Below are 25632 nucleotides of genomic sequence, written 5' to 3' on the forward strand. Positions count from 1 at the left end.
TTAGAAAGCCTCAGCCTTGGGCAGGAGGTCCTGGGGTACTGTATTGATGAAAAAAGGGGATTACACCCCCACACAAACACACACATACTATCCTTCTCCTAGGAAAAATCAGCATCACATTGAAGCTCATGTTCTCCTGTTTAACCATGCATTAAGATTCCATTTCTCCACTGTTGCTGTCCTGCTCCAAATTGATTGAACTTGTTCTTATTATTTTTTTTCTATTTTTCCCCCTTCATTTCTTATTTAAACCAATGATGCATAACTATGACCCTCCAACTGTTTTGGGCTGTTGGCTTCCATGAACCTTCACCATTAGCTATGTTGGTTAGGACTAGCAGTCCAAGAACCATTGCCCACTCTTGGTTTAAATTTCCCCTAAACTGGTATTCACTTACACACTTCTCAACAGAGTGTGTTCTGATCCTTTAATTAAAGTATGAATTAAATGATTAATTTAAGTATTAATAATGTTTGATTCAAGTACAAGTAGTGATATTAAGCAATGTCCTGAATGTAATGAAACTGGTCTGCAAATGTAGCTATATTGTTGAACAGTCATATTTTGGACAATGGGGTATCCTTTTCCATTTGTTAGTGTGGGAAAAAAACAGGACTGGCTACCAGTTCAGAAAACCAACCACAACCACAAAAGAAAAAAAGAAAAAAATGTATAGTACCACTATAGTATAGAAAGCAAAAGGGTAAACAAGCAGTATGTCTGACTGAACATAGGGATACTGTGTTACTAAGGTGTCATAAAGGTGTTAAGCATGGAACAGTATGGCTTTTCCAGTATTTCTTCCATCCATAGCAAAACACTGTGTTCGGATGTGCTACATATGCAGCTTGTTGCAGCAATTTTGTATGAGCTGTATGTATCAAGAATCTGAGATGATCTAGGTTATAAGATCACCCACAAACAAAGCCTATAGAGGATACAGTCAGACAAAATATTACAAACTTTCATTTGCTGCACCATTTTATCTGTTGACTTGTCTTCTCTGTTATGAATTTAAAATAGACCACTGTCATTTAAAACAGACCACTGCAAAACAGTTAAACAACATCAGCATTTGATAGAATGTTTTTGATTGTCATCCAAATTGTAGTGTCAAATTGCAGTGTCAAATTGCAAGTTGGGGGGGGGAGGGTCTCACTGGAAGCAAATGGGGGGGCAACCATTCAGGATGTTTTTCAGATTTTTCAAAATGTATGATGTCACCTTTGGTGAAGCAGAAAGGCATCCTCTGCATCCACTGAGGAATTTTGGACTTCAACTCCCAGAATCCTGGACAGTTGGCCAACATGGCTGAGGCTTCTAGGAGCTGAAGTCCCAAATCTCTCAATGGGCACCATTTGGGGACCATTGTTCTAGAGTGGAGTCTATAAAACAATAGCTCAATTTAAGCCATGATGCTGAGTGTGTTTATATATGTGTTAGCTTCTTCTAACTATAACACAGCCTGACCAGACAGTGGTTGCTGGATTGCTTAACAGCTTCCAAGACATTTTGTCCCGCCACAGGTTATACCATTCCCAGAATCCCTTAGTATTAGCTCTACTGGCAAGGTGTTCTATGATTGGTCTAAAACCCTTGGCAGGCCACAGATTTCTCACCCCATTGTACAGTGTATTTCCTTGTTCATGAACCTGTGGGATAGTAGATTCTATTAGTGTAATATGATACTTACTTTAGCATGCATATAACAGTCTCTACCAACAATATTAGTTTTCTTCATTATCCGTAAGCATCAGAGCGCATATAGTATCACATAACACTTCATGAATGCTGGTTGTTCACAATCTCAAGTGTTTGTGAAGGGAGTTTGGTGCTTGCTTTCTCCTATTTTTATCACATATGAAAATGTTTTTGCTGCCAGCTCACAAATTCTCTCTCCCAGGCTGTTAATACGTTTTTAGGGGGCTTTGATTTCAACCTCCTCCCAATCAATGAAGTTGCTGCAGTGTATTGTTGGGTTTATTATGTTAAACTGTTACATACTCACATTTGAATGAGCCCTTATGGGATTTTCACTTCTTCTCTCCCCTCACCCCCCACCCTTAAATTGTAAGAATAGAAAAGATAATAAATATAAGCACAGTTTGGGGAGACCCTCTTTGAACAAGAAACAGGTACTCTTTACTGTTGTCAGCATAAGATTATTAAACTAATATGCAAGTTAAATATCTTCTAATGGACTTCAGATTGGTGTGTTCACTATAGTGTTTTGTCACAATTAGGTACTTTTTTTTAAATATCACACATGCGTAATATTCACAGACACACATTCTCAGTCACCTTTTTATTCTGTATAAATGTGTTTGGTGAGCCAATAGATTGAAATAATTTAATAGCTTTTTGAATTAGTCTTCCTTAAAAAAAAATCCTGAAAAGACAATGCAATAGATTTCAATAAGCTATTATTTCAAACATTGTACCTTCAAAATATGCTTTTATGGCTGGGGGAACCTTGAGTCACAAAATACAACATATCTAAAGTTATTCAGCTAGAAAGCCAGAACAAATGTCTTAACTCTTAACTTTCCAAGCAAGTGCTCAATCTATCATCTCTTTCAAGCCTCTTTCTTAAAGATCAGCTCTAAATCCTCACACTACAGCTGCCCTGATACAGTTTCTCAAACCTCTTGATTAATACACACCCATATATACACAGTGTCATAATAAATTAAATTATCTTACAAATACTGTGTAGGCCAATAGATCCCTTTAAAAGCCTGATTATAGTAGGAGAGCATCACCTTTGAGGAAAGGGAAAGAATTATCCTTTTCCAACTGGTGACCGCCAGTCAATGAGGCCTTAGTACTAATGGAGGTAGGTGTGCATGTGAGCGGGGGCATTATCATAGCATGGGTAAAAAGAGGGTGAATCTTTTATCTTCAGTCATCATTGATTATTTGTATGACAGATTCAGTGTGCATGATTACATAAACAAAAAGAAATATCTATGCATGTAGGGATTTACATTGCAAATTCTATCAGTGGGAGAGACCAACATGGGTATTGTTGTGTTGAGCACAGTGTCCTCTACCCCACAAGGTTTAATAGAATATACCGTATATACTTGACTATAAGTCGACCTCATGTATAGGTAGAGGTCAGGTTTGGGGGCTAAAATGATTGATTTTGATATGACCCTTGTATAAGTCATGAGTAAAATTTAGGAGCATGTGACAAAAGATCTTTAGGATGAAGCAAAGGAAAATGATGCCAAAGAACTTAACAAAATTCCAGCAGGCATAACTGTTTGTGCTCCCTCTAAAGGCTGGATGGATGAGAGAACGGCGAGGGGAGAGGTCAGTGCTTTCAGGTCAGATTACACTTTTGCCTTTCACCAAGGGATGGTTCACTTTTTATTTTATTTTTTAATTAATAATCTTTATATAAGAGTTATTTTTATAAGAGTTAAAGTACAATACAGTGCGCCCTCCCCTTATGCGGGGATCCGTTCCGGATCCCTCCATGTAAGGGGAACAGTATATGCTGAAGCCCTATAGGAACTAATGGGGCTCGTGCCGTGGTGGGCACAGCGACATGCACGCACAGCGGGCACACACCTCATTAGTTCTTCCAGGGCGCGTGATGGGCTCTTCCGGCACAGCTTTCATCGTATGTTGAAAGCTGCATATGGTGCGCCCATGTAAAACAGAGGCATACTGTACTTACATTGACCCATGGAAAAATCGACTCAGGTTTTTTGGGGTCTATTTTTTGACTAAAATTTCTAGACGTATACATGAGTATATACAGACTTTCAGAATTAATTAGTTTTGTAAGTTTTTATAGGCCTTGAAGAACTAAAAATAAAATAAATTGAGCAAAGAACAATTTATTCAGGTAGGCAAAACTGAAATCCAAACAATAAAGTTGTTTGTACCAAGTGGATGGATGGATGGATGGATGGATGGATGGGGTATGGGGTTTCTTCTATACTTCTATAGCCAGGCATGCCAATCCATTAAGCTTCTTGATAATCATCTACCTTACAACCACTTTCTTGTAATATCAGTTTTTGCTTTCAAAGAACAGCTCTGCAAAAGGTTGTGCAGTTTAATTTAAAAGCAATCTGATCAGAAAAGAAAGGTCTCTCTTTCATATACCTTTGGAACTGTAGGTATTTAGTGAAAATGTTGAGCTCTATTGAATAGATTTGAAATGTTCTTGAAATTGAGGGTTGTTGGTATTGAGTAGTGGCAGTGGTATTTTTCAGACCACACCTTTAGGTTTCTTCCAAAGAAAGGAAGGCGAGTGATGAAAAAAAAAAATTTAAGAGATTGGATTGTCTAGATAAGAGAGTTTCATACACAACTTGACAGAATACTTAAATAGCGATGAAGTGGTATGGACTGTAAACAGCAGGTTCAAAATGAAATTTCAGTATTTTAAGGTACTTTGGTTATGAGGGAAATAATGTTAAAGTTTTCCTTCCAGACTTCAGCTGTCGATAAATATGTACTTGTCCAGCTTTCCAATGTTTTTGTATTTAAACAGCAACATTAAATGGGCCAAGGATAGTACAATAAATTAATGTAATATTCATTCTTTAGTCTTTATCTTCCCACTCATTTGTTTATTAAGTAATAAAGACCTTGGTTAAAATCAAGGGTATTTTTTATGGTGTCATCTTATCCCCAAATATGTGAGATAGAAAACTGCTGTCTTATGAAGCTACATTTATGTTGGTGCTTTCCCTAATAAATGTATATTTTCATCATAACCTGTAAGGAAGTTTAAGTTGCAAGTCATAGTATTAGACATGTAGAAAATTAATGAAAAAATGCTGAAGAGTCAAGGCTATTGAAAATGTCAATTGTACAGTAACTATACAGTTGTTATAAACATTTGTTCTTAATTGCAAATTAGTTGCTATTAGTATATGTTAATTTCCAGTGTTACAAATTATGGTGCTCATGTTTAGGGTGACTGAACTCTATTTCTTCCTTTCTCTTACTATTCTTCTCCCTTCACCCCATTTTGTCTCTCCTCTTACACACACACACACACACACACACACACACACACACATTTTGTCACTGAGAATGCTTACCTATCACTGGAATGTTTGGCAAAAATGCAAATCTTTACTTTATCCCTGTGCACTAAACAAGAATGTAAAAATTAATTAATTAATCACTAAAACATGACATGGATTTTCAGACAATATATAGATTTATGAGAAACACATAAAAATTTGAACTTAAAATGTTTCATATGCTGTTGAACAGTACATATTTTTTTTAAAAAAATGTTATTCAATTGATATTACAAAATAAAAAAGAACAGTTAACAGTTATCAAAAGACAGTAAGCAAACATCTAGCTCTCTTCTGAACTTCTCTGGAGGCCCACAACAGATCGGATAGTATAATATTTTTAGCACATGTCACATTAAACAGTATTTTTCCAGAATTTTTTTATGTCTTGTTGACAGACCTAACATCCTGAATTTTTTTTCTAACACAATACAAGGAGAATACTGTTGAGAATTCTTCTTATTTAAGATTGTTTATATGATGTTTTTAAAAATTGTTTTATTCTTTTTGTACTTGTGATATATTTGATATGATGTGAACCGCTTTGATCATGTTGGAAAAGCGGTATATAAATAAAGCTTTATTATTATTATTATTATTATTATTATTATTATTATTATTATTATGGGTCCCCTAACTGTTTTTAGGTTGTCAGTTTTTCTAGCAGTCCTTTTGACCAAACACTGTCTAATAAAGCTCATGCATTGATGAGTTGATCACATTTTTGTGAGTAACTAGGCTGCCCGTTTCTGATTTTGCATATTTCTGATTAGAAATATAGGGAAAAGGTGCTAGAAACAACTTTTTACACAAGCTGCAGATGCCACTTTTGCCACCACCTCTACAAACCACAGTGCCTCATTCCCACTGTAGAAGGTGGAACACTTGTGGGGATTGGGGAATCCTCAATAGGTTGCCTTGCCATTTTGAGACAGTTTGTCTCAGTGAGAAAGAAGAAATTGGTAAAAAATGGGGGGTCCCTCCCCAGGAATCCCCCCCACCAAGTCTCTTTTCACCTGCAAAGGCCTGCTATGGCCAAAGGCTCTTGTGTAAATGATGCAGTTTTGGTTACACAGGGTCAGGTGCTCAGGGAATGAATTTACTATTAATATATACAAGCATGGCAGGATAGAGTGTTCATTTTCAAATCTTTACATAATAATTACATCCTCTTCACTCCATTTTTAGTCTCTTCCTTCCAAAATTCAACCAGCATTCTGTTGTCACTGAGCCTTTTCCATTCTGATTGGTCAATTTAATGGTGACTTTTTCTCCTTCTCCTTAGGATCACCCCAAGTTTATTTGTAGTTGTGCAAATGTTGGGATTCCTTAAAAACTTTTTTTTCTCATCTTCTCCCTCCCTCTTATATGGATGGTGCCATTTTAACTACATTAAGATTGGCACCCAGAGAACTGAGGGGCGAAGTAGATCGCCCCGACAGAGTGGTGTGCCGCTGCCCTTTTCAGCACCAGATCAGTCCATGACAACCGCACACTGCAGCCCCAATCCTGTGCTTTGCTGGCTCTAAAAGAAACAGCAAAAAGAGCCGGCAAAAAGGCACCCTTGCTGCTGCAGCGACACTTTTCGGTGCACCTTTTGGCATGCATTGTATAAATGCCAAAGGAGTGCCATGACGCCGCTTGCCGGGCGGGCAGGTGGGGAGCGTGACACTGGCAGGTGGGCAGGCAGCATCAGGGCATATGGCGTCCAAACACCACACCCCCACGCTGCCACCTCCCACACCAGCACTTTAAGCCAGTCTGTACAGTCTCAGAGTGTTTGACAAATAGCTATATGCAGTAATGCTTCCATTAAATGAATTTTAAGATCATTTCTTGTAAATAATAATATAAATTGTTTATTTATTAACCGCTTTTCCCAGGATCAAAGCGGTGTACAAGTGTCAGTAAAGACAGTCATTAAAAACAATACCACAATTCACATATTAAAAATACACATTAAAACAAATTAAATCCAAAGGCATAGATAAAAACATACAGTAATAATATTAAAATCATGAATATCAATACGTCAAAGTCAATAGGGGAAAGATAATCTTAGAAGGAATTGGGAGGGTAGGCTTGTAGGAAGAGGTGGGTTTTTAATGCCTTTTTAAAGGCTTCTACTATTCCACTAAGGTGGATCCCTTCAGGTAAGGCATTCCACAGAGAAGGCGCTACTGCTGTAAAGGCCCTTTGTTGAGTAGTCGCCAATCTGACCTTAGGGTGATTGAGTAACAGTTTTCCTGTAGTCCTGAGAGTGCAGGGAGGATTATGTAGGGAGAGGCGTTCCCTCAAGTAACCCGGGCCCAAGCCATTTAGGGCTTTAAAAGTGATAACCAACACTTTGTACTGGGACCGGAAATGAATTGGCAGCCAGTGTAAAGATTTTAAAACAGGTGTTATATGGTCGGACCTCACTGTCCCCGTGATTAACCTGGCTGCTGCATTTTGAATCAATTGAAGTTTCCGAACCTGATACAAAGGTAGCCCCATGTAGAGCGCATTGCAGAAATCCAAACGAGAGGTTACTAGTGCATGTACTACCTTTTCTAGGTCCCCCCGCTCCAGACAGGGATGTAGTTGGCGTATCAGCCAAAGCTGATACCAAGCACTCCTGGCCATCGCATCTACTTGAAATGATAAATGTAGGGATGGATCCAGGAGTACTCCCAAACTACACACTTTGTCCTTTAGGGGAAGTTTAATCTCGTCAAGGACAGGATGGCAAATTTCCCTGCCCGGGCTAGGGGAACCTATCATGAGTACCTCTGTTTTCTCTGGATTCAATCTGAGTTTGTTTTTCCTCATCCAGCCCATTACTGCCCCCAGGCAGGCGTCGAGAGGAGAGATGCCATCCTTAGTCACTGTATCAGTCGGAGACATGGAGAGATAGATCTGGGTGTCATCAACGTACTGATAACACCGTGCTCCATGGCTCAGGATGATCTCTCCCAGCGGCTTCATGTAAATGTTAAATAGCATGGGGGACAGAATGGTGCCCTGAGGGACACCCGATGTAAGCTCTCTTTTACGAGAGCAGCTGTCCCCCAGCCTCACCATCTGGAACCTTCCTGAGAGATAGGACCGGAACCACTGGAGTGCAGTGCCCCCGATACCCAATTCTCTCAGGCGTTCCAGAAGGATACCATGGTCGATGGTATCGAAGGCCGCTGAGATGTCCAAGAGCACCAACAGAGTTATATCTCCTCTGTCGGTTGCCAGACAGAGGTCATCGACTAAGGGGACCATGGCAGTCTCAACTCCGTAACCCGCTCTGAAGCCAGTTTGAAATGGGTCAAGATAATCGGTTTCATCCAAGACCGCCTGGAGCTGAAAAGCGACTGCCCTCTCAATCACCTTGCCCAAAAATGGCAATAGGGAGACCGGTCTATAATTACTCATAGATAGGAGATCAAGGGAAGGTTTCTTCAATAAAGGCCTTACAACTGCCTGTTTCAAAGATGTTGGAACAGTACCTTCCCGAAGAGATGTGTTTATTATCCGATAAAGAGCAGATGTTATAACATCTCCTCCCTGCACGGTCAACCAGGAAGGACAAGGATCAAGAGGGCAAGTCGTCTTTTTCATGCATCCAAGGAGCTTGTCTACGTCCTCAGTACTCACAAACTCGAATTGATCCAGAATAACCTTGTTACCAGAGGCACTGGATGCCTCTACTAAAGGTTCTGCTTGAAAACTGGCGTCAAGATCAGCCCTTATCTGAGAGACTTTGTCAGCAAAGAAGTTGTTAAAAGCGTCACAGCAGGCAATGGTTGGTTCAAGCAAAGGGTTCTGGGTGGCCGGGGTTTGAGTTAGTTCCCTAACCACCCTGAACAGCTCTGCTGGACGAGACTCCGCTGACGCAATTCATGCAGCACAGAACGAATTCCTAGCTGCACTGACTGCCACTCCATACGAATGCAACATGTTCTCATGGAGTGTTCTGTCAGATAAGTTCTGATGTTTCCACCAGTAGCGCTCTAGTCGTTGCGCAGCCCGCTTCATCTGGCAAAGGTCTTCTGTATACCAGGGTCTTTTCTTTGGAGCGGGCCGGCAAGGACGCTTGGGAGCAATACTGTCTATAGCCCCGGATAGATTCCTATCCCAGTTGTCAACCAGGGTTTCAACAGTGTCACCATCATTCCCAAACATAATACCCTCTAGAGTGTCTTGGAACCTTTTGGGTTCCATCAGCCTTTGAGGGCAGACCATTTTAATGGGTCCTCCTCCCCCCGAGGGGTTTTTGGATAGTGGCATCCAGTCCTATCTTGACTAGGAAATGGTCCGTCCTTGACAAGGGGGAGATAGCATTAATTCCCACCCACAGACAATCTCGGACCGTACTGTCTGAAAACAGTTATACTGGTCATAGCAATTTCTGTTTCAAACACTCCAGGTACTATAAACTCTGAGTAGTGTCTGAGAAGATTGCTGATTATTATTGTGGTGTCATATGCCACCAATCACTGCATGGGCCCAACAAGAAAGTTGTACAACCACTTCCAGGGGCCCAGGAGCAAAGAGAAAAGCAGCACAAAACTGTGATAGAATGTAACCTGGCCTTCTGGACACATAGATGAATAATCCCTAAATCTAGTTTGAAAACCTAAGTATGCTCCTGATGAAAGGGTATAGTTTTTGCTTGAAACTGTAACATATTACTGAAATCCAGGCCTCAGAGGGAGAGAAGAACCACTGGACCTCATCCCCTTTCCCTCCACCATTCCCCTCTCCTTTTGTTTTGTGTCTTTTAGATTGTAAGCCTGAGGGCAGGGAACTGTCTGATTAAAAATAATAATTGTAAGCCGCCCTGAGAGCCATTAGGGCTGAAGGGCGGGATATAAATACCTAAATAAATAAATAAGATAAGTCAGTTGTATTTCTATTCATTCCCATAGATTTCAGTGCAGTTGATGTGCAACTGACTTAACTGGATCATAGATAGAAAATTCAAAGTTCCTAATTCTTACCAGAGAGTTAAGGGACTTCCTAAGACTGTTTAGTGAATTTATGAATGTTTAGGCAAGTTTTGTTACTTCACAGCATCCTGTAAACAGGCTGCTACCACAGCTCTTCCCCTCACTGCATGACACCTTGGAACCAAAAGTAATTGTTAGGTAGCAATATCTTTCTGCAGTTCATGTGACTTCATTGTGATTGTTATTGTTGTGTGCCTTCAAGTCATTTCCAAATTATGGCAGCCCTAAGGGAAACTTATCATGTTTTTTTTCTTGGCAAGTTTCTTCACTGTGAAGTTTCTTCACAGGGAGATTGCCATTGCCACGAAGCTAAGAGAGTATGACTTGCCCAAGGTCACCGAATGGGTTTCCATGATCAAACCACAATTTGAACCCTGATCTCCAGAGTCATAGTCCAACACTCAAAACAGTACACCATGCTGGGTTTTGCCTGGTTCTAATTATCCAAGTATTTTTAACAATTAACTAACATCTACTGTGTCCTTAAGAATGTTTATTTATTGCTACAGTAATTAATGTGTATCTGTTTTGCAACATTGCAGGTTTTGCAACATTTTTTTTTACACACATACACACACACGTATATATATTGTTCAGATGCATTTCATGGAATGCGAGGAAATGATTAATGAGCTATATGCATTAACTGTGGCAGGTGTCATACTGTTATGTCTCTATTAAGCTTGACATATTTGAGTAAATGCTATTTACCATAGAAAGACCTGAGGAACTGGAGCCAGATTAGCTGTGTGCTTGAATGAAATATTAAGACAGAGCAGAATCATGGAACAAAATAAATGGGACTGAATGATAAAGTACATCAGATAATACTTACAGGGCTTGATTTTAGAACAGCCAAGCATATAATTGGCAAGGAAGAGGAAAAGGAGGAAAGTAATGCAAAAGTTCCTCCTCTGTGAAACAAAGAAACTGTGTGCTACAAGATATGTTTCTTACCTTCCCTGCCATCCCCCCAAAAACAACAGCAAAAGTCTCTCAACATGAAACCTGAGTGCTTCAGAATGTAACTTATCAATGTCACTCTTAATTTCTTTCATCAACCCTTTGGATAGAAATGGAGAAGAATCATTTAGCAATCATCTTATCACAGTTACAGCATTTGAGCCATTCATTTTTCACACAATCAGATAAAGGGATGATATTTGCTTTATCTCCTCACATGCCATCCAAGGAAATCTATAGAATACCTAAATGTTTTTGCAGGCAAACATAGCAAGTTGCCAGCTGTGAAAACACTGCCAGACAAAACCAGTACTACTGAATAATTTCCCCCTTTTTTCTGGGGTGTGTGGTTTTTCTTTTCTTTTCTTTTTTTAAATCTCAACTTGGAGGTGTTATAGTTTGATAAGAAGAATGGCAGCAGAATAGGTTTTTTAACAGTCATTTGTGTGGGCACAATGCTACATGTAATCACACATTTTCTAGCACTTCCTGAGGGAGGCTTGTTTCCCAAGGCACCCTAGAGACAATCAGGTTAAAAAATATACCTAACAAGAGCATGTGTATACCAAGACATCATCCTTTGAAGTTACTGCTTTACTATTTTGAAGAGAGGACTGGGAAACTAAAATGGAACAGACGCATTGGGGAGGAAAGAGTGATGTGTCAGTGTGTTATTTTTTCTTGAAAGAAATAGCTGAATACTTGAAAAAAATGTTATATAGCTTTTTTTTAAAGGAATAGTGCTTCCTTTATTAATTTTTCAGGGGTCATTAAGGCATTACGGAGCATAGAGCTAAGTGGAAATCACATATATACTGTGATTGTGAAAGGAGAAACAAGAAGGCAGTGTTCTTGTTTTGAAAGTTACCATAGCTATATTTAATTTGCCTATCTTTTCATTTAAAACATCAATATGATAGAGTTGTAAAGCTTCACATGTTTCAGTCTTGCTCATAAGAACAAAAAATGACAAATGTTTCCTCCTTGCAGTATTATTTCTTTTTAAATAATTTTTCACATTTCAAGACTTTTTGGTGAACATTTACTAAAGGTGACCTTTTAATGAAAACACAGTATTTCTTTTCAAAAATCACCTTGTGTTAATTGTTTCTGTTGATGAGACCGATGGGGTTGATGGAAAATTTTGTGGTGGAGTCAAGAACTGTTGTTTTAAACTCATTGTGGCAGATTACTGTGCACACCAGATCTGCATTACTCTGCAGAAAGGACTGGATCAAGTTGGTGGGAATGCTGCTAAGCTCAGAGGAAGAGTGCATGTGTAGAATATTGAAGACGCTACATTCTGTCTGTGGAATCTCTCGTTATGGGACAAGACAAAAAGTGATATGAAAAATGTCTGCCTAAGGCCCTGGAGAATTGCTGCCAGAAGATACAGAACCAGGTTCACCTGTTGTAGGGCAGATGCCTGTGTTCCAGAGTGGATGCAGCACACTATATCACATGCAGTTTGATTGGTCACAGTTTAACAATACAGTGGACAACCAATGTGACCTATTAGAGTGCAGCTTCCTATGGTCCAATGTGAGCATGTACTGCTGGTTGTAAATAATTCATGTGAAATGAAAGAATGCTGTAATAATCTTGTGCAAAACTTTTGTGTACTAGAGACTACTTTGTCAATTGCGTATAAGTGGTATATATGCTGTGCCCATATTTAGATATAATTATGAGCTCTGGTTTGTAATTATGTCAGTGCAGTCTGACATGCTTCCCCTCTCTTTTTTTTTCTTAACAATAAATCATTGGCTATGATCCTGCCTCAAGGAGATAGAGCATAGTTTTATGCTTTTACAAAGTTATGTGGCGTTATTAGTGTATTGAAGCATTGCACAGCCAAATGAGCAATCCAGCACATATATTCATTTGTATGTACAATGTATCATCAGTGTATAATGTGTATGCACAACTGTTTGGAATTCATGTGCCCAGTCAAACACAGTATACATCCATGCACAATGCACCACATATGCAATTCCACTTCAGCAGTCTTGAATGGGGTACAGCTGTTTTGCATCAAAAAATATGTCAAAGCACTTTCATAGGGGAACCTGACAAACATAGCATGCCAACAGGATTCCAGCCAAGATTTAGCTTTGTGTTGGAATACAACAAGTGAGTACAAGAACAATAAGTCTGAAACCAATACTTATCAAGAGTCCCTGTTTGTGGGCATGTAGGAAGATGTAGCCCATTTTGTGGTTTGGTTGGCATCAGGCTGTCCCTGTCAATACTCCCCTACAGTGTGACTTGGTTCAACTCCAGGAACCAGTTAACTGCATTCATTGGTAATTAAGATTGGGACCTCCTGAGCGTACTCAGGGAAGAACCTCTTGCTTATAGATTGTTTGTTGGCCATAAATAGGTAATCACTCCAGGTACTTTTGACCATGGGCCCATTCAGACAACACAATTACAGTATAGTGCTCTATTTCACTTTAACTGCCATGGCAACACCCTACATAATCCTGACATTTATAGTTCTCAGTCATAGGCCTCTAGTGCCTCACCAAACTACAAATGCCAGAATTCTGTATGAAGTTGCCACAGCAGCTGAAATAGAATATAGCACTATATGTATTTGTGTAATGTGAATGGGCCTCAAAACTCTGTGGCTGGGATTCTAAGGATGTTGCTATAGCAGTTAAAATGGATTCATAATACTATAACTGTGTAGTGTGAATCTGCTGTATTTAACAGATCATGACCTCTAAAGAGATGTTCATGAAAGGCAAAAGCAAAGTTAAGAACATAAGATTGCTATGGTGTGTTACCACATGAAACCACAAAGAATAGCTCTTGGAAAGGAATCATTCAGTAGAATTATCCTCATCTACTGGCTTCTTTGAAAAGAATTTGGGTCCATGGCAGCTTGGCTCTGTGATCGGGTGGGATAAGCCTCATGGCTGCTTGCAGTCAGAGTACACTCAGGGCCATGGTAAGGGAACACACACACAAGGAAGACCATTTTCATAGCATTTCTCATAACATTTTTTGCATAATTATTCTGTGTATTGCATCCAACATCTGTAGGGTTTTAATAATTTGGCTTGAGTTCTGTGTGCCTTATTGTGATCTTCCTCACTAGACTAGGGATTACATTCAAAAGAAACAACACTTATGGCTCAGGAAGGATGAGCCTGCTCCCTACACAAGGAAAAAAACTGTGGGGGCATTAAGTCTTAATCCTTGGCACTGTCCGCTACAAGACAGCACAGAGGCCCATTCCAAAAGATAGGAACCAGGATAAGAGAAGATATGGGCATTGAAGGCCACGTCAGCCAGAATTTAGTTATAGTTCCCCCACCTCATATCCATTCCAAAATGTGACATAGTAAGGAGTGTTGTTGCTGTTGCTGCTGTTCATAGCCACTGTAGTCTGTGGAGTTCACTGGACTACAAGGACATGATTTGGCTTTCTCCCTGCTCCTGTATCAATACAGTTTGCAAGTGGCATTGTTTGCATTGGTGTTACCCAGCGTGTATGTTGGGAGAACAAATTGCCTTGCTCCCCCCACCCCAACCTGGCCAGACCACAACAGCCCCCCCCCCCATCCTCCATAGTGCCATGTGGCTTTTGCTGCCTAGGGCCCCAAAGACTGTTCCTCCCTGCCCCAAGTAATCTAAATCAGAAAGTCACATTAACTAAATTCTCATGTTAGGAAAATGTCCTCCCACTATGAACACCATCTGTGTGTATTGATGATGGTAATTGTTTTCCCTCAGACTCGGAAAATGGTTTGGATAGGCATGGTTGTTAGGTAGAAATAACTCTAGATGGGTACACATGCAATAACTCTGTATAGATTATAGAAACACATATCCTCCTTGAATAATAAGTATCTAGCATACATTAGTATCTTCTAAATAATGTCAAGTTACTCTTCGTCACACTCTGCCGAAGACAAATAATTGCTTTCTGCTTCTAAGCGATAGTGCACATAGCACTTGTCTAATTGGCAATTCTTCTGCAGCATTACTGTGGGATGGAGTTTAGCTCTCCCTCTTCTGTGTAGAACACAATAGCATTGCGGATCAACTTCCTTGTTACACATAGTTGCTTTTTAAAACTTTTGTCCTTATATTTATGGAGAGCTCAGATGCTGAATTATAATAACTAACAAGCCTAGTCTCCTTTGTAAGTTACAGGCAGATGATATAATGACTAACATTCTCACAAATATGTTATTATTCTTGACTAGAATTACTCACTGAATAAAATATAAAGTGCTGTTTATACATATTGTGGCAGAAGCCACTGGCATTATAAAGATTTATACTGTTTGATGATTTAAATGTTGGACCACTGTAGCTTTTATCACTTATTCTCAAAGGGAAAGTGCTTGTGTTTGTTGGCCAGATCTTATATTTGCCCATGTGCAATACAGATGGATATAAGTTTAATCAGCTATTAACAGTCCAGTCCTAAACACAGTTCTGTACAAATCAATACTACTACGTTTAGTGACAAGAACATGTTTGTAAAATGTGCTTAAGTACAGGCCTTGTAAACATAGAGTTGCTGTTCCTTCTTTCAATCATACTTACAGTACATCTAAGAAAATATCTAAGAGCATGTTTCTGGTTCTGGTTGATGGTTGATTCTGGTTAATCGTAGTTTTTTTTTTCCCTGTTAGTTTTAGTGGTTCTGCACACTGACCTCAGACATCTATTGGAGGTTACTGACCTGGAACGGGGCCACCAAGGGCTCATTGTCCAGTTTCCCCCCATGCTTTGCAATCCCTACTAGAAACAATGGAGGATATCTTATACTGTATTGGACAATGATTTAATCTAGTTTAGCATTGTCTCTGCATTGGCAGGTCCAAGGATTTCAGAAAGCAGTCTTTTCTAGTTCTACTTGGGGATGGTGGAAGTTCATCCTATCACCTCTTGCAGGGACTAAACTACTGATCTAAAATTAAATGTTAAATGTTAAATGTAAATAATGCAAGATACATTAATTGCCTTAATATTAATTACCCATCAATTTCCATCTCAGCCAGCGTAAAAGTGTACAATTCTATTTTCAAATATCAAACTAGCTTTTATATTTCAGACATTTGTTACAAAGAAATTCTTCCTGAAGTAAATTAATAGCTGAATGTTGGCTTTAAACTATTGCCATTTTTATCAACTGCTGCTTCCTGCTTAGATGAGTTAGCTTTGGTTACAAATAGAATGGTAGAATTATCATCTGATCCAGAGGAGGTGAACTCATGACCCCAAGAAAGAAATAGTCTGTAGTTCCAATATAATTTGCTCTGAAAAACCAGCATGAACAAGTTTTCACTTTCTTAATTTGTAGTAGCAGGTAGCAAGACAAGGAAAGTGATGTCCTCCACAAAATATTAACCAGCAATTAAAATTAGCATTAAGAAAAACTGTTAAAGGTCATGAAGCCTATAATAGCCACATTTTCTAGATAGCCACTCTGTTCCAAGAATATGGTGCAGGATACCACAATTGTATTCTTTACACTATTTATTTATGAAACAGCAGTTCGCCTGCACCACGCGCAGATGCATTTTACGCAGCTTTAAGCTTACGTAGAAACCGTTTGGGAAGAGAAAACTATGGCGTGCGCACGCCACTTCACCACATGCACAAGCCCAATTATTTCCTATGGAGCTCGAGTATAGGCGGATTTTTCCTTATGCAGTGGGATCTGGAACGGGGAACCTTTTTTTTTCTCTGTCAAGCGCCATTGACCCATGGGGGGGGGGGGGAATAGGAATCTCATTTAGTATTAGGAATCCCATTTAACCACCTGTCTCACCTCCATCCATTTACACCAAAATAATTTTGTTGAATATGAATGGAACTTTCTCCAAAGTGCACGCAGTGTTGTAGTCTGTCAGATGTGGCATGCTTAAATTTTATTTTCAAATACAGGAAATGAGAATGGAGGGACACTTTTAGGATGGTGACAGTAGTTCTTTGCAGAATCTAATTGCACCTCCCTGTATATGTACACGCAGAGCTGGATACTTCATTGCAGTAAGCCAGACAAGCCACACATGCAGACTCTCCACACCTTTCTCCTAAGTATGCCCCAGGCTCAGGATTATAGTTCTAGAGGCTCTGTTGTTATTTCAAACTAGAGTGGACCCACTGAATCAAAGATTTTTTTCAAATTACCTACAGTATGTACTGACTCCACATTTAGAACTTGACTCGGTGGGCTTATTCCAGTTGGGACTAACCAATAGGATGAAGACAAATATCAGAAAATATGTTTAGGGGCATTTCAAATTAACTGAGACAAGTGCTTGAGAAACTATTTCAGGTACAGATATTGGCAAACTCCTCACAGACAAACTGGCCTCCACTGTTGATATTTTGTTAAAGAGATGAGGACAACCAGTACGTGTGAGCTACTCTAACCATGTGGGCAGTTTGTTATGAGAATGTGCCTTTTATCATCATGAATGTATTCAAATACCTTGCTACAAGGACATGCATATATTATGTGCCCTTTTTGCCATTTTGACCACCCCCTACAAAAATGCTATTTAGAAAAGAGAGAAGTGTAGACAAGATCCAAACTCAACCTTCCACTCCTCTTCCCAAAGAGATGATCATAAAACTTTCTTTAAAGCATTTCAGAACTCAGAAATGGGAAATGGGAAACCTTGATTACAGACCCTTTGGCTCATATTCATTTCTCTTTCCATCAGAGAATATAGAAGATATCTTAGTTACGTCAGGAGCCAAGCTTGTGAAATTTAGTTTTGGAGACTAAATCCCCCAGAATACCTCAGTCATCATGGTGGTCATAGTAGACCACCATGGAATTTGTAGTCCAAAATCTAACTTTCCCAAACTAGTAATAAAACAAGCAAATTGAGAGATTACCAGGGCTCCCGGGCACTTTGTAGCGTCAGAGCTGTTACACAGTCAGCCCTATGTAACCATGTATTCAACCATCCATGGATTGAAAATGGCAATAATGTTTGGTAAGGTAGAAAGCACTAGGGGAAAAAAAGACAGCATTCAAGATGGGTAGACTCAATCAAAGAAACCACAGCCCCGAGTCTGCAAAACCTGAGCAGGGCTGTTGATGATAGGATGAATAGACAGTCTCTCATTCATAGGATTGCCCTAAGTTGAAATTGAATTGATGGCAATTAACAACAACAATTCCAAGGTTGCATCAAAAATGGAAATAAAATGCTCATGAATATTTCCCCGGTTTCTCCTTGCTTCCCTTGAGACTAATGTGTAGGAAGGAAGTATTTTTAGTACAATAATTCCAGAGTTACTAATATACCTGGCTTTTAAAAGATATATAACATATAAATAAAATTTTAATAAATGCTTTTCATTTGTTATATATCATCACAGCAACAGAGTACCAATTTCTTCTTAGCTCTTAATAAATTAAAGTAAGAAGAAAATGCGAAGTTTTAATTGACTTCTGGCACCATTAAAAAGATTGTGTGCTTCCCCAAGTCACGTCTGGACACTATAAGCAATGTTAATTTCTCACAGGAGAACAAAAACCAGAAGCTGTTCTCATATGGTACACTGAGTGTTTAGCAAAGGAATAAGGATCTTGCCTGTGTTCAGTATATGTTCTGTGTAGTATGCAATCCCGTTTCTCCTATATATGTTTAATGTAACTTGTGCAACCTTGTACAAAGGAGGATTTCTTTATATTTTCACATAGCTTCAATAATGTTAGCTTTCCTGGGATTGGAAAGTAAGCAAGGGATCCATGTATGTAAACAAATCAAGAACAGTACCAGTAATTAGGAGATTTCAAAAGTAAAAATGTGTTGTTGGAAAAACAATGAAAGTCGAGTTTCTCTGAAGATGCTGGTCACAGCTGCTGCTGAAACATCAGGAATAAACTCTTCTAGAACACAGCCTCATAGCCCGAAAAACCCACCAAAAACAATGAAAGGTGTTGTGGATTCTTAAAGTCCAAGAAACTCCATGTGATATGAAGTTTTGGTGGATGACTGTAATTACAGTAATGGGAATAGAGGGGACTGCAATCTAAAACCATACACTCACCCACCCCAAAATGTGCACAATTGAGGCAACAGTCCATCCATTTGATGAAGTGGGGTGCACTCAACAAACTCTTATGCTAAATAAAATATGCTAGTCTTTAAGGCATCATAAGACTTTCTGTTCTTTGTAAAAATGAGGGACACACTCCCAATTAACACCTAGTGAAGCATTTGATGCTATTTGCCTTTGTTCCCATGATCACAGACTCTGTCACTTAAATATATTGCCCCTTGTGTTTGGCACCAGTAGCTCAAATAGCAGTTAAAAGGATTGTAATGGCAATTTACATGTAGCTTAAAAAGTAAATACCCAAGAGACAGATTTAGAAGTGTTGGCTTAAATCTGAGCAAAATTTAGGCTAAATGTTTGATAACATCTCCTGACAGCAAGCTCTTTAAAGCTGTGGCAGATTCCCCCCAGGGAAAAGTTAGAAGTTCCACTGCTTGGGCAATTTCAAATTAGACTGAATAAAGCAGTTCAGAATATACTGTAGTGAGCAATCTTGTATCGGCTGATGATGTTCAATATGATCTAACAAATCCTTTCCCTTTCAATTTTATGTTTCTATGTATTGATGTTTTTATAACAGTCCCAATTTGTTATTTAACTCAGTCACAGTAAGTGCAGCTCTTTCAGATTCTGTCCCCTTTCTTCCATATTGTGATTCTTAGATTTTTTTTAAAAAAAATCAAATATTACTTGTATTTTCTAAAAACAATGCTATTAATATGGGAGTGCAGTTTACATTCACACTCAATTTACCTCTTACTAAATTTGTTGCTGTAATCACTCCTTCTTCTACTGTTGAGCATTTCCTATAACATAAGCTAAAAATAAGAAGACCTACAGTTCATCTCCCGGAGTTGCACTAAAGCAACTGACTGTTTTCCTAGGAAATATATGAGAAGAAAATAATAGATCATGGTAGCCACATAGGTTTTAATAACTATTTCCAGATATCAGTCACTCATTTTCATAACATATGCAAAGCTTATAACCCCCCCCCTTCCATTTGATATTTTCCTACTAATAAACATCTTTAATCTACATGTGTTATTGGCAAGAACACTTAAAAGTACAGATGGTGGAGCAGATCTTCTCATTTGCCTGTCCTTTCCATTCTCAGAAATGCTAAAACAAATGGATGGGGGGAAATCAATGCATTTCTGCCAAATCAGTGTCAGCTTCAAAGTGGATTATTTTTGTTGGGATACAGCATGATTTGTTTAAATTAATTAAAATGGAATAAAATAGTGGTTGTTTCCTTTGAAAGCCATACTAGTGTAGAAACCTGAATAATAATAAATAATCATAAACATAATATCCAACAAAAATCCATCCGAGATACCTTTATTGGCCAACTGAAATGCACAATATACTTGTTGCAAGCTTTCGAAGTTCCATGGACTTCTTCATCAGGCAAAATGTTACAAACCAAACAAGAGAAAAAAACAATTGGAGATGTTAGTCAGATGCCTGCATGTTGTTTCAGCCCTTAGTAAAGATGTTACGATGAGAAGACTATCTTTTGCAGGCAGGCTCCTCCTCCTCCTCCTTCTGGTCATGCGGCAAGAGGGAGATTTTCAAAGTGCAGAAAATTTAAAGTCTATTTGCGTCTCAAATAAAAGTGAAAAAAATCCCCTCTGTGATTCAGTCATGGAAGAACATTACTTTCAGGTGAAAAAAATATTACTTATGCTGGCAGTCTGCATCTTCAGATGATTAATGAAAGTGAATGTAAGACTTTGTAATGCAGAAAGGTATCTGGACTTTAGGAGCATTACGTAGGCACCACATTGTCTCCACAACTGCAGTAAGTTATAGCAGAGGACCTGATCTGTACAGCATCATCCATTAGATGAGAGCGTGCTAAAGATTCATAGAGCAGTAGAAATGACCAACTGAGCAGGCAGGGGAGGCAATCTGGTCCCATTTGCCTTTATATAGTGGATTTTTGGTATCTATTGGGATTTGGTTCCAGGATCCCCTGTAAACCAAATTCTGTGGATGCTCAAGTCTCATTATATACAATGGTGTAGTAAAATTGTGTCCATTGTACAAAATGGCAATATCACAGTTTGCTTTTGGAAATTTGGGGGTAGGGGAGTATTTTGAGTGAGTCATATCTTCTCATAATATGGTCAAGGTATGACAGTCTCAGTTTAGTAATCTTGGCTTCTAGAGAGAGAGTTCAGGCTTTATTTGCTCTAGGACCCATGTATTTGTCTTTTTAGCAGCTCACAGTATCTGTAGAATTCTTCTTCAGCACCACATTTCAAATGAGTTGATTTTCTTCTTATCAACTTTCCTCACTATCCAGCTTTCACAATCATACATAGAAAGTAGAGATGTGATGGCATGCATAGTCCTAACTTTAGTATTCAGTGAAATATCTTTACCTACTTCCTTCATAGCAGCCCTTCCAAGTCCTAGTCTGCTGATTTCTGTAGTCTTCATTCTGATTAATGACCAAGCCAAAGAATGGAAAATCTTGGCCTGTTTCAATACCTTCGCCATCTGCTTTGAAGATATGTTAATCATCTGTGGTTGCTATTTTTGTTTTCTTAATGTTAAGTTGTAAACCTGCCTTTGCATTTTCTTCACTGACTTTCTTCAGCAATCCTCCAATATCTTCTCTGCTTTCTGTTAGTAATATGGTATCATCTGTATATCTTAAATTGTTAATGTTCCTTTCTTCGGTTTTCACTTTTCTATGCTCTGAGTCTAATCCTACGTTATGTATGATACATATCCATGGATAGCCATGTTGGCCATATAACAAAGTACAGTACAATAACATCAAAAATCCACAAAACTGATATGTGTATTGATGCAACCAAAAGGCACAAAATACATGTCATGGACAAGTCTATGTTCTCTGCCTAACAAATAGATTTGTAGCCTTACAAAGGATGGAGACATCCTGGATCTCAAAGGAAGTATCTTTTTGTGTTGCTAATTTTACTTTCCTGAATCTGAAGAGGCTATGAATATCCAGTAGCATCACTGGGGTTGTGGTGGCCTGCACCAGGTGACACCCCAGAAGGAGAGTGACATCTGGTCACCCCCCCACACACAATCCCTCACACTCCATCCTCACCACACACTGTTCCGTCACCCATGCATGTGGGCTGCTCCGTCACCTGCATGTGTGCTGTTCCCCCATGCACATACTCTTCTAGAATATGGCCACATAGCCCAAAAAACCAACAAAAAACAATGGTATCACTGTTTTGTGGATTTTTGATGTTATTGTCCTCATGCATGATACATTCAGCATTCATTTGGGGGACCCCATTGCCATTTGGAAACCATTCTGTTTCTCTATATTCAGTCTGAAGAGTAGGCTCTTTTCCTGAGTACAGATAATCTATCAGCACAATCAAATGTTATTGCACACCCATTTGTTTAATAATAATAATAATAAAATTTTATTTGTATACCGCCCTTCCCATGATCAGGGCGGTGAACAACAAATCAAAACAATATAATACATACATCAAGCAAAATTATACAACAATACAAATACAGTAAAACTATTAAAATCAGTATTAAAAAAACCCCATCAGCCAGCTACCCTTGCTGTCAGAGGGGGGAGTCTAGCTGGAACTTGTATTGGGTTATTAAGAGTGATCCATGGTTATTCATGATTTACACAGTCAAAGATTTTGCTACAATCTATACAGCAGAGGATGATTTTCTTCTGAAAATCAATAGTGGGCACCATGTAATACAGGAAACAAATCCCAAACCTGTCAAGGAGTAATCACAGTGAACTGGGGCTATTGAAACAATGAATAATAAATATTTGTTTAATTCCTTTAAATAAAGTCAGATCAGACACTTGAAGGAAGCAGAGTATGTTACTAAAACTCTGAGCATAGGAAGATCTCAATCTCTGTATCAATTTATGGGTGGGGTATAGCTGCATGGGTTAATAACAAATTATCCACAAAATCTTTACAAAGAAAGAAAGAAAGAATTACATTTGTAGTTTGGTTACAAAAAATTCAACAGATACACACACACACACACACACACACACAGACAGACACAGCTTGCAAGGTAGAAGCAAATGAGTTCTGTTTGCAGGCTGACATTGTCCATTTCCACATTGATTGGAAGGAAGATCCATTAGCATCAATAAATCATACTCTGGGAATTTCAACACATTTCAGTTTCACAGTACAATTAAGACTGGGTTCCAATCAAAAGTTATTATTATTATTATTATTATTATTATTATTATTATTATTATTAAGCTTTATTTATAAAGCGCTGTAAATTTACACAGCGCTATACATACAATCTTTTTAATTGGACGGTTCCCTGCCCTCGGGCTTACAATCTAAAAGTTCCAAATATATGTCTAAGGCTGTGAGGTGGATACTTCAGAATTTATAACTAGTTTTATAATTGGTGGTTGTTGTTGTGTGCCTTCAAGTCATTTCCAACATATGGTGATCCTGTATGTGGAGTTTGCTTCACAAGATTTCTTCAGAGGAGGTCTGCCACTCAGGCTGAGAGAATGTTGCTTGTCCAAGACCATCCAGTGATTTTCCATGGCTAAGAGGAAATTTGGACCCAAACCACTATGCCACACTTGCTCTCTATTTAGATAACTATTTTGATCAGTTCCTACATTCAGATTTAATAAGACCAATGTTTCATTTCATATTCGCTTCAGTAGTGCTCTGTATAATAATTACAGTTAACCATGGGTATTCCAATTCAACATGTTAAGGACTGTAGTCCTCAGATTAACTACCCTTAAGGTAGTCAGGCTAAAATATAGTATAAAAACACAGCTTCATAGTAGTACTTTGGCGGCCTATCATCAGATTCTTCCCTGTTGCCTTCTGTACAGATCAGCTTGTGGCTAAATAAAGGTACAGTGGGATCTTGTTATCCACTGGGGTTTGGTTCTAGGACCCTCCTTGAATAACAAAATCAATGGATGCTCAAGTCCCATTAAATATAATGGCATAGAAAAATGGTGTCCCTTATATCAAATGGCAAAATCAAGGTTTGCTTTTTGGAATTTATTCTTTTTTGGAATATTTTCTAGCCGTGGATGCTTGAATCCGTGGATAAAAAATCTGTGGATAAGGAGGGCCGACTGTTTTTGCTAGTACAGTATTCTGATCACAGCAACTCCGAGTCCATAGCAGAGTGTTTGAGTCGTTCATGCAAAAGCAAAAGTTATGACCATCATAAACCACCTAAATGTGAGTCGACGACACGTAACAAAATTGCAGCAGGGCTGACATTAAATAATTCCATTACCATGAGATCTTTGCCATTAGCAGGAAATTATCACCAATGGGTGAAATACATGTGTCTCTCTGTGTGATGGAATATCTCTCATAAATGGAGTGATTGTATGCACTCGTCTTGGATCCTGAACTCTGACACTAGTCCATTTCCTCAGAGAGACAAAGAGTGTCCATATCTTGGAGTTAACCTTTTGAGAACTGCTAGGATAATTTGTAGAGACATGTGTTACCTCACACACATACTCTCTACAGCACTATCGGGGGTTTTGTCTATGTCCGCTATTTCTTTTTTAGAGATGAGGGCCACCAAAAAATTGGTGGGGGGGGGGATGGACTTAGCTGTTGTCGTTTTTTAACTGCCTCAGCTGCAAAAATAAAAATGCATGACAAGGAGAAATGTGCCATCAGCTGATTCTTTACTGAAATGTGCAAAAGCCACAGTGTTGCTGAAAATGGCTGAGATGGGTTCAAAAGGCATTTGCATTCAGAAGCAAAACACAAGCGTAAATAGTATCAGCTAAAATCATGTGTATATAAGAAATACTCCCATTCACAGTTGGATGCTGTAGTTTTCAACTTATTAAAAGTGGGATTCCTATTCTACAGTAAAAACATATATAAGACTTTACTATCCATTCACTAACACACAGGTAAAAACTCAGTTAAAGCCCAAACCCAGCAATGAAATAATAAAAGACCTCAGAAAGCAGAAGCTTTCTCTGCTTTCACTCCAGTTTCCTTCTCTTTGCAGCACTTACACTAAGCATGCCTGGATTTAGCTTAACTGGTAGAGATGTTAAGGCTGTCACTACCAGCGGACTTTGGGAAGAACATTCCCCTTAACAGTTAAGCCTGATTTAAAATATTTCATGCAAAAAAGCAAGCCAAGGCAATGGATTTGTTCACCCTGAGTCTGGTGGTTGTTTAGGTCAGTTACAACAACATCAACAAGTGTGTATCTCTGTGTGCGCGCGTGCACGTGTGTGCACATGTGCATGCGAGAGAGAGAGAGAGAGAGAGAGATCTGTTCATGATGCTGGAATGGCAATCAGCTGTAATTGCCACATGGCTGCAAATATTAATTGTTGTTATTGTTGCTGCTGTGCACCTTCAAGTCATTTCCAATTTGTGGCAACCCTAAAATGATGGGATTTTCTTAGCATGATTTGTTCAGAGGTGGCTTGCCATTGCCTTCTTCTGAGGCTGAGAGCGTGTGACTTGCCCAAGGTCACTCAGTGAGTTTCATGTCTGAGTGGTGAATTGAATCCTGATCTCCAGAGTCAAACAGTCAAACCACCACACCACACTGGCTACAC

General features: G+C 38.9%; 1 protein-coding gene across 4 annotated transcripts in view; it reads left to right on the forward strand.

Annotated features, from left to right (window-relative positions):
* NCKAP5 (NCK associated protein 5) overlaps positions 1–25632 on the forward strand; it is an 811098-nt gene that overhangs the window by 707518 nt on the left and 77948 nt on the right. The gene's annotated exons all lie outside the window — the stretch shown is intronic.

The sequence above is a fragment of the Sceloporus undulatus genome, chromosome 1 (assembly GCF_019175285.1).
Source record: "Sceloporus undulatus isolate JIND9_A2432 ecotype Alabama chromosome 1, SceUnd_v1.1, whole genome shotgun sequence".
NCBI lineage: Eukaryota > Metazoa > Chordata > Lepidosauria > Squamata > Phrynosomatidae > Sceloporus > Sceloporus undulatus.